Raw genomic sequence first — 9,156 nt, 5'->3', positions numbered from 1 at the left:
TGCCGTTTGACATCGTTAATGGCTTCATCTTTTTTTTTTTTTTTTTAAAGGACTACTATATTCATATCAAGAAAAAATCTGTAAACCGCTTTTGGTGATAGGTTTAGTAAATAGCCTATAGAGGCTGAGAATTTTTCTTTCCCAGGAGCTAAACTATTTCCATGATAGGTTCAGAGGATGAGGCAAAATAAACTGTGGTCTTATATGTTCCCTGAATTTCCAATTTTAAAGTGGAGAGCTTGAACAGTTTGTTATTACCACTTCAAATGTTTTCCCCATTTTTAGGATGGTGTTAACTTCGGTCTTCATCATTAACATACAGGCAAGTAAATGAACCAAGAAACCAAAAGTAGTCAGATGTGTCAAAACATTTCTTGAGATGCAATTTAAAGCAGCAGCTTTTAACCTAAACATATGGAAATAAAAACAAAGCATAAAGATACATCTATATCTTCTCTGAGAAGGTAATCCACTGAATATTTAAGCTTCTATAAATTTATATAGTTTTAAAGAATTTGTTAGTTATTGTGGCTTTTACATAAAAAGTCTTAGGAAAGATTTGAAAGCAGTAATTTGGGGAAAATTTTTTTGTTTCACATAATCATTTAAATACAGACACATCTTTTTAATAGTGAATTCAAAAGAAGTATGTGCAATAATAAGATCATTCTTTCAGCCACTCAGTAGACCTCTTTATCAATTTCCACTTAATTTCTTTACATTTACTTATATCTGAGTTGTTCTCATGAGATTTTAATATTTCATACTATAATCACAGAGAATTTCTACTCAAATGTTTAACCATTAAAAAAAACTTAACAAAATAAAGCAAATTGTTCTTTCTTGAGTATGAACATTCTTAATATTTACAAAGCTATTTCTGTCAAGTAATTTCACAAATAGTACTGACTAAGAACACAAGATACCTGGGTAAACATAAGGATCTGTGGTGAAGAATTAATGGGGGGGGTGGTAACTTTGTGAACCCCCACACTTCTGCAAGATTTTGAAGGTTAGGCCAAATCTTTCCTGCAACAAAGAAATAGTGCAAATCTAAATTTAGACTTCACTTCTACTTTTGGCCAAGATGTCACAATGAATCAGATTTATCTCCTGCTTGAAAAATGGTTTTCAAGGCACTGAGTAACAAGACAATAGGAAGTGATCCCTAACAGATGGAAAACAAAGGTGAGCCCCATGATTGCTCCCAGCTAACTATGTGGAGTTTCCAGGCCACAGAGCAGGAAGGCAAAACCCAGGAGGATATGGAGTCTAGGAAGGCCAAAGCAACTACAATTTGTAAGACAAGAGTACCAGAGAGAAGAAAGCCATACACAAGGCCACTCTAGAGATATTTAGAAGATGTTCTCAACTGAGTACTAATGACATGTCCATGCATTTCAGTAAAGTATACAAGGCTGGAGGAAAAAACCACCTAAAAGTTTTAGAGAGAATAATACTCAAAGCTCAGACCAAGCCAGAACAATTCCTGCTCTCACCAATCAGAGAGGAAGATATCCTAATTCATGGGGCATCTGGCACAGTACTCAGAAAGGTTTTGCCTCACTTGTGAGGAAAATTACACCTAGACTAAATATGTTCCTAAGTAACTTAACTACATATAAAACTCAAGTAATATTTACAGAAATACAAAAATATCCAGCACTCAACAAAGAATAGTTCAAAATATTTAATCATTCAATTGAAAATTATCAGGTGAAAGAAGCACAAAAATATAACCCATAATGAGAAGAAAACTAACCAATCAAAATTAACACAGATTACAGTTAATAAGTGAAAAGAAATAAAATGAAATCATACAATCTAAAAACAAGGTAGTAAAAGGAAAAAGAACAAAGAGAAATAAGAGAAAGATGGTAGACTTTAACCCAATCAGATGTGTGGTCTAAGAACCCCAATTAAAAAGCACAGATTATTAGGTTAGATTAAAAAAAAAACCCAAGACCTAACTACATGTTGTCTAAAAGAAACCCACTTTAAATATAAAGACATAAATAGGATAAATGTAAAAGGACAGAAAAAATAAGCCATGCTAGCACTTACCAGTAATGATATAAAAGGACTAAAAAAAACTACTGACCAATTTGACCTAATAAACATTTATAGAACATAACCACCAACAACAGCAGAAATACACATGGGACATTCACCAAGATTAACCATACGCTGGATCATAAAATAAATCTCAATGATTTTAAAAGGATCCAAATAAAAAAAAATATGTTCTTCATTCAAAACAGAATTAGGAATCAGTAACAGATGATTCTTGGAAAATTTCCAAATATTTGTGAAAAAACACATTTCTAAATATCTCACTGGTCGTGAAATTAGGAAGTATTTTGATCTGAATTAAAATGCAAATTTATGGATATAACATATCAAGACTTATGAGATACAGCCAAAGCAGTAATTGAGGGATATAAGTAAATGTATGCTAATACAATGAAAACATATGAAATAGCCAAATTCCTTGAGAGACACAAACTAACAAAGCCTAAACAAGAAGACATAATCTAAACACCCCTCTATCTATTAAAAGATACTGAATTTATATTTGAAAACCTTTCTACAAAGGTGGTTTCACTGGTAAATTCTACCATATATTCAGGAAAGATCTAGTATATAGCACCTTCCAGAAAATCAAGGAGATGAAATATTTCCCAGTTCATTCTATAAGAACAGTACTACCTTGATCCCCAAATGAAAGACATTTCAAGAAAACTACAAACTAACTCATCAATTATACACATAACCATACTCTAAATATAATTTTATCAAATTTAACAATGTATTAAAAATATATTACGATCAAGTAGAGTTTATCTCAGAAATTAAAAGTTGGCTTCACCATATTAACATGTTACAAATTAAAAAAATTATATGATCACTTCAGAGGATTCAAAAGCCAACATCTATTCTTCACTAAAACAAAACCAAAACCCCTCCAACTCTCAGTTAGTTTGGAAAAGAAGGGAACTTGCTCAGTCTTATAGAAGTAATCTATAAAAAATCTAGAGCTAACATTACTTACTGGTGAAAAGACTGAATGCTTTTCACCTAAGATCATGAACAAAGTAAAAATGTTTGCTTTACCACTTACTAAAGGTTCTAGCCTTCTTAAAAAATATTAAAAAAATTTTTTTTTAATAAAGGTTCAAGTAGTAAATAAGTCAGGCTTTGTGAGGCCATTTCATCTTTGTAGTCACCACTAACCTATCATTATAGCATGAAAGAAGGGAAGATAATATACATAAACAAATGTATTTGAATAAAACTTCATTTACAAAAACAGGCTTGCTGATTCATGCACAATAATGCAATTATGCAAGAAAAAGAAACAAAACATATTCAGATTGGAAAGAAAGCAAACTCTCTTTATTCACATGTGACTCTCAGATGATCATCTATGTGGAAGACTGAAATCTACAAAAGGATCTAGTAGAATTAAGTTGAGTTTAGCAATGTTGCAGAATACAATCAAAATGCAAAATCATGTTTCTGTATATTAACCACCAATAACTGTAAATTGAAATTTTAAAAAATACCATTTATAATAACAAAAAATATGAAATGCTTAAGGATAAATATGACAAAACGTGTAAGAACAGCATACAGAAAACTACAAAACACTGAAATTCAAAGACCTAAATAAAATGGACACATGTATCATACTCATGGATCAGAAGTTTCAATACTGAAATGTCAATTCCTTGCAAACCTGATCTACAAATTTAATGTAAGTCTGATCAAAATTCTAGCAGTATTCTTTTTTTTGTTTGTTTTGTTTTTGGTAAAAATCAGCAAGCTCATTATTCTAAAATGCACATGGAAATGCACAGAATCTAGAAAGGCCAAAGCAACTTTGTAAAAGATTAACAAAGTTGGAGAAATTATTCTAATTTCAAGACTCTATTAGTATAAAGCTACAGTCATGAAGAAAGCATGATATCAATATGCTAGCCAAAGAGATAAATGAATCAAAATAGTTAAAAAAAACACAACAGTTGAATTGTCAATTGATGGTCAGTTGATTTTCAACAAAGATACAAAGGCAATTCAGTGTAGAACAGTCTAACAATAAATGGTGCTGGAATTATCAGGTTGTTCACTATGCACAAATATATTAACTTATATCCATACTTTGGACCAGATTAAAAATTAACCCTAAGTGGATAACAGACCTAAATTAAAACTGATTACATCAAGTATTAGTGAGTATGTAGAGCAAACAGAACTCTTATAAACTGCTGGTGTACAGAACAGTATAACCACTTTGAAAACATTGTAGAAATTTCTTAAAAGCTAACAGTATGAACTAGATGGGACACCTGGGTGACTTAGTCAGTTAAGTGGCTGCCTTCGTCTTGGGTCTTGATCCCAGAGTGCTGGGATCCAGTCGCAAGTCAGAATTCCTGCTCAACTGGGAGCCTGCTTCCTTCTCTCTCTCTGCCTGCCTCTCTGCCTGCTTGTGATCTCTCTCTGTCAAATAAATAAATAAAATCTTTAAAAAAAAAAAAAAAAAAAAAAAAGAATTCCTGCTCAGCAGGAAGCCTGCTTCTCCCTCTCCCACTCCCCCTGCTTGTGGTTCCCTCTCTGTCTCTGTCAAATAAATAAAATCTTTTAAAAAAAGAAATATGAACTAGACATTCCATTTTTATGTATTTATCCAAATGAAGTGAAACTGTATGTTCATACAAAGACTTGTATGGAATATTCACGGTAATTTTATAATAACCCCAAATTGGAAATAACCCTAAAATGTACCAACAGACTAACAGATAAACAAGTTATTTTATCCATACAAGAAAATACTACTTAGCAACAAAAAATAATGCACTGTTGATACCTCCAACATCATGGATATATCTCCAATAATTATGCCAAGTTAAAAAAAATACACAGGATTCTATTTACATAAAGTTAAAGAAAATGCAAACGAAACTATAGTCATAAGTGCTTGCTTGAAGATGGAAGGACTACCAAATGCATGAGGAATATTCTGGTGTGGCTGATTATGTACAACGTATCTTAACTGTGATTACGATTTTACAGGTATATACATTTGTCAAACAAAACTGTTTACTTCAAATATGCATAGTTTGTGTCAATATACCTCAGTAAATCTGTTTAATGAAAAGCTATTTGGTTTTTAAAAAAAGATCTTGAGAGAGAGAGAGAGAACGAGTAGAGGGAGAGGCATGGGGAGAAGCAGACTCCCCAAGGAACAGGGAGCCTGATGTGTGACCCGATCCCAGGACCCTGGGATCATGACCTGAGCCGAAGACAGATGTTTAACCAACTGAGCCTCCCAGGTGCTCTGAAAAGCCACTTGGTTTTGTCAGAGGAATTAATTCAGACATTTCTATCAATTTACCTCTGAAATTTGCCTTATTTCACACCTTCAAATGTTAGTAACTCACCATATAAGGTCACATTTTGAAAAATAAATTTCATTTAAAACTGTGGCAAAAATCTCCATGTGAAGGCCATTTGCAAGCAAATTCCAATGTGTTATGTACTTCTCATAGAAAAAGTTATTCCTGGTTCTACAGACAAGTATGATGATTCTTATGTATGAAATTAAATCAGATACAAAAACATAAGTACAAGAATAAACCTGTTAGCAGCTTAAGTTTGTTGTCAAAGCCTCTGAAATATTATTGGCTCACTTTTAAGTTTTTCCTATGCTTTTATTGTTTGCCTCTGGACAAGTTCTGACAGTCAGTTTTGCACTTGGTCTTCTGATCTTCAACTATCAAAGAGAAGAGAAAATGAAAAAGATGGACAGGCTTTTGAAAACTGTTAGCACCATTCAACTCTGTTCAGGAAGAATGCAGTGAGTGATATGCATTATTATTTAAGAATCTTACTGAAACTTAAAAAAGAATCTGTACTTATTTTCATTTGACTTCAAATAAACTGGCAGAGTTCTAAGCAGCATATAAAGCTTGTATTAAATGATAAGGGCATCTGGGTGGCTCAGTTAGTTAAGTCTGGCTCTTGATATAGGCTCAGGGTCCTGAGATCCTGTCCTGTGGTCAGGTTCTGTGCTGAGTAGGGAGTCTGTCTGGGGTTCTGTCTCCCTCTGCAACCCCACCCCCCACCACTGCCAAATAAAGAACTTAAGAAATTAAGAAATTTTTTCCTTTCTTCCTTTTTTATATACATGACACATGTAAAGGATGAAGAGATTTATGTTCCTGCCCAGGTGAAACTTTTTGATTTTATGCAAATGCATTATCAGGAAAATTGATCCTAAACAGTTTCACTTGTTCTTACATTCCTATATTTTTAAGGAGTATTACATGTTTGTACAGTAGCATGCTGTGTATGGACACAGGGTTCTATGATTAGCATGAAACTACTGTTCCAGTGAATGCCTTCCCAGCCTTCCGAACACTGTTTTCTTACAGACAACTCACCTGTGCTGATAATTCTGTCACTTCTAATAGTGATTCTTACTGTTTTAAATAAAGAGTATATATAAATTTTTTTTTATCTCTAATATTGGATGATCAAGCTCTTTTCTGTCAAAAATCTCGGGAGAGGGGAGGTGTGGCATGGGTGTCAAGGATGAATGGGGTCTCCTATATATAAGCCATTTCACACATCTAAGTGTCCTTGAAGGCTGCATGCATATTAGTTAGCTGAGTCTTTACCCCTCCCATTAAAAGACTACACTGGGGGAAAAAATTAAAAAGACCAATCAAATAATTAAAAAACGGCAATGATTAGTTCAAACTAGATGGTATCGTAATTCTTTTTAGTCCTGCCTGAAGATAAATAGGCTAAAACTATTAGCAATTAATCCCCACCCCCCTACAGGAGTGGAAGATATTTCTGGAGTATAAGAGATATTAATTATTTACTTTTCCTCCGTGGTGGGTAATCAGTGCAAGAGGTATTGGACTACCTAATAATTCTTAGCATATTAGAAGAAAATAATCCATGGAGTGAACTACCAATGTAGTTAGTTAATTAGCTTGACTATAACTGAATGGATAACAGCTGGTATAGTTATGCATTATCTCCACAAATTAACTGGCTTCTCAATCACATGTTAATTCACAAAATCATCAAAAGGATTTAGTTACTAAATTCAAGGATGAACATTACGTAACTTACTGCAGTGGATTCTACTACCCTACGTTGAACTTTTCTAAGCGCAATACATACAACATATACAATAATGCACAATTATGAACTGATCCACACAATTAGTGTATTATACACTGTACTTTTAAATTGAGGGGTTTCTATTAACTCAAGTACTTTCAATTACATTCTTACTTTATATGCCATAAACAGGATTACTCAAAATAAATATTAAATAAACACCATCACAAAATTCTTAAAATATGTAGTGTAGTCAAAGTGGTACTGATGACCTTTGTCACTGATATACACAGAACCTAAGACTAAGATAAAAATAGTTCAAGGATTCACAGGTAGAAATAGATGCACACGTAGAATAAAACTGATGTATGCACGGATTGCATGGAGCACTGGGTGTGGTGCAAAAATAATGAATACTGTTACGTTGAAAAAATAAAAAATTAAAAATAAAATAAAAATAATAAATAAAATAGTTCAAACAAACAAACAAAAAAACTGATGTATGTTCTTCTGAGAACACTGGTACAACCTGGAGATTACCCAAAAAGTGGTTAATAGGATAAAAAGAACATGGGCTGATGAAATCTGGATATTGAGGAGAAAACTAAAAGTTCTTACATTTGGGAAAATAATCTCATTTTACAGACTATAAGGAAATAAGTGCAAAACTATGGAAGGCTTACACTGTAAGTTTCTGAATGTCTAAATCACAAGCCTTTTAAAATGAAGCTAAGTCACATAACTGAAATTAGATTACAGAGATACACTATGTTAACAATGGGAATGAGAAGAACGAACAATTTGTAGGAAAAAAACTATGTAGTTATGTGTAAATGGGTTTGAAAAAAGGAGCTAATTTCAGATTTACTGTACTAATATACCATAACTGTACTGTTAATAATACAAAACTGTATCGATTGGCCTCTGAAATATACTGTTATTTTAGATTTAATTTTACATTTTAATTTTCTCATATTAAGATATTTTGTATTCTCTGAGCATATATTGATCGTATTTATAATGGAAGAAACCTAAGGGCAAGATAGGTGAAGGCCATCTTAAAGATCTGTAGGTATCCGGACGCATGGATGGCTCAGTCAGTTAAGCTGCTGCCTTAGGCTCAGGTCATGATACCAGGGTCCTGAGATCAAGTCCCGCATTGGGCTCCCTGCTTGGCAGGGAGCCTGCTTCTCTCTCTGCCTCTGCCTGCCACTCTGCCTGCTTATGCTCTCAAACTCTCTCTCTGACAAATAAATAAAATCTTTTTTTTTTTTTTTTAAAGATTTTATTTATTTATTTGACAGAGAGAGATCACAAGCAGGCAGAGAGACCAGCAGAGAGACCGGCGGAGAGAGAGGAGGAAGCAGGCTCCCTGCTGAGCAGAGAGGCAGATGTGGGGCTCAATCCCAGGACCCTGGGATCATGACCTGAGCCGAAGGCAGTGGCTTAACCCACTGAGCCACCCAGGCACCCCATAAATAAATAAAATCGTAAAAAAAAAATTGTTGGTATCAAAAATTACCTCCATGATAGCATTCCCTTTGACTGACTGACTAAAGAAAATCTGGGTTTTCAAAATCACATATTTGCTGTAAGATAGTAATACTTCAAATTCAAGAACTAAAAGTCTTCAGCATACTTTTGTTTAAAAAGGCCTTCCACATACAAAATTTAGGGCCTAAAGTAAAAGGACTAAAGGTAAGCTCTTAAGTAATACAATTATTTGGAAAAGTTTTAGATGGTTTCAAAAGTGAAAAAGAAAACAATTGCTTGGGTTATAGCTTTAGAAAGATTTAAACTCTACATTATTTTGAAAATATTTCATTATTAAATATTAGAATTGGTAACATTTAAAACTTTTCATAAAGAAATGAACAGTCTTTCATAGATCAAAATTTTAAAACTCAAGCAGTCTTTTTATATACAAAGTATACTTTCATTGCATATGGGAAATAAACTTGGTTCATGTTCTCCATTTTAAAAGTGTCAATTACAGTACAAGTCCTTATAAACTTTGAT

This window comes from Neovison vison, chromosome 3 (assembly GCF_020171115.1).
Source record: "Neovison vison isolate M4711 chromosome 3, ASM_NN_V1, whole genome shotgun sequence".
Lineage (NCBI taxonomy): Eukaryota > Metazoa > Chordata > Mammalia > Carnivora > Mustelidae > Neogale > Neogale vison.
This window is presented reverse-complemented; position numbering follows the sequence as displayed.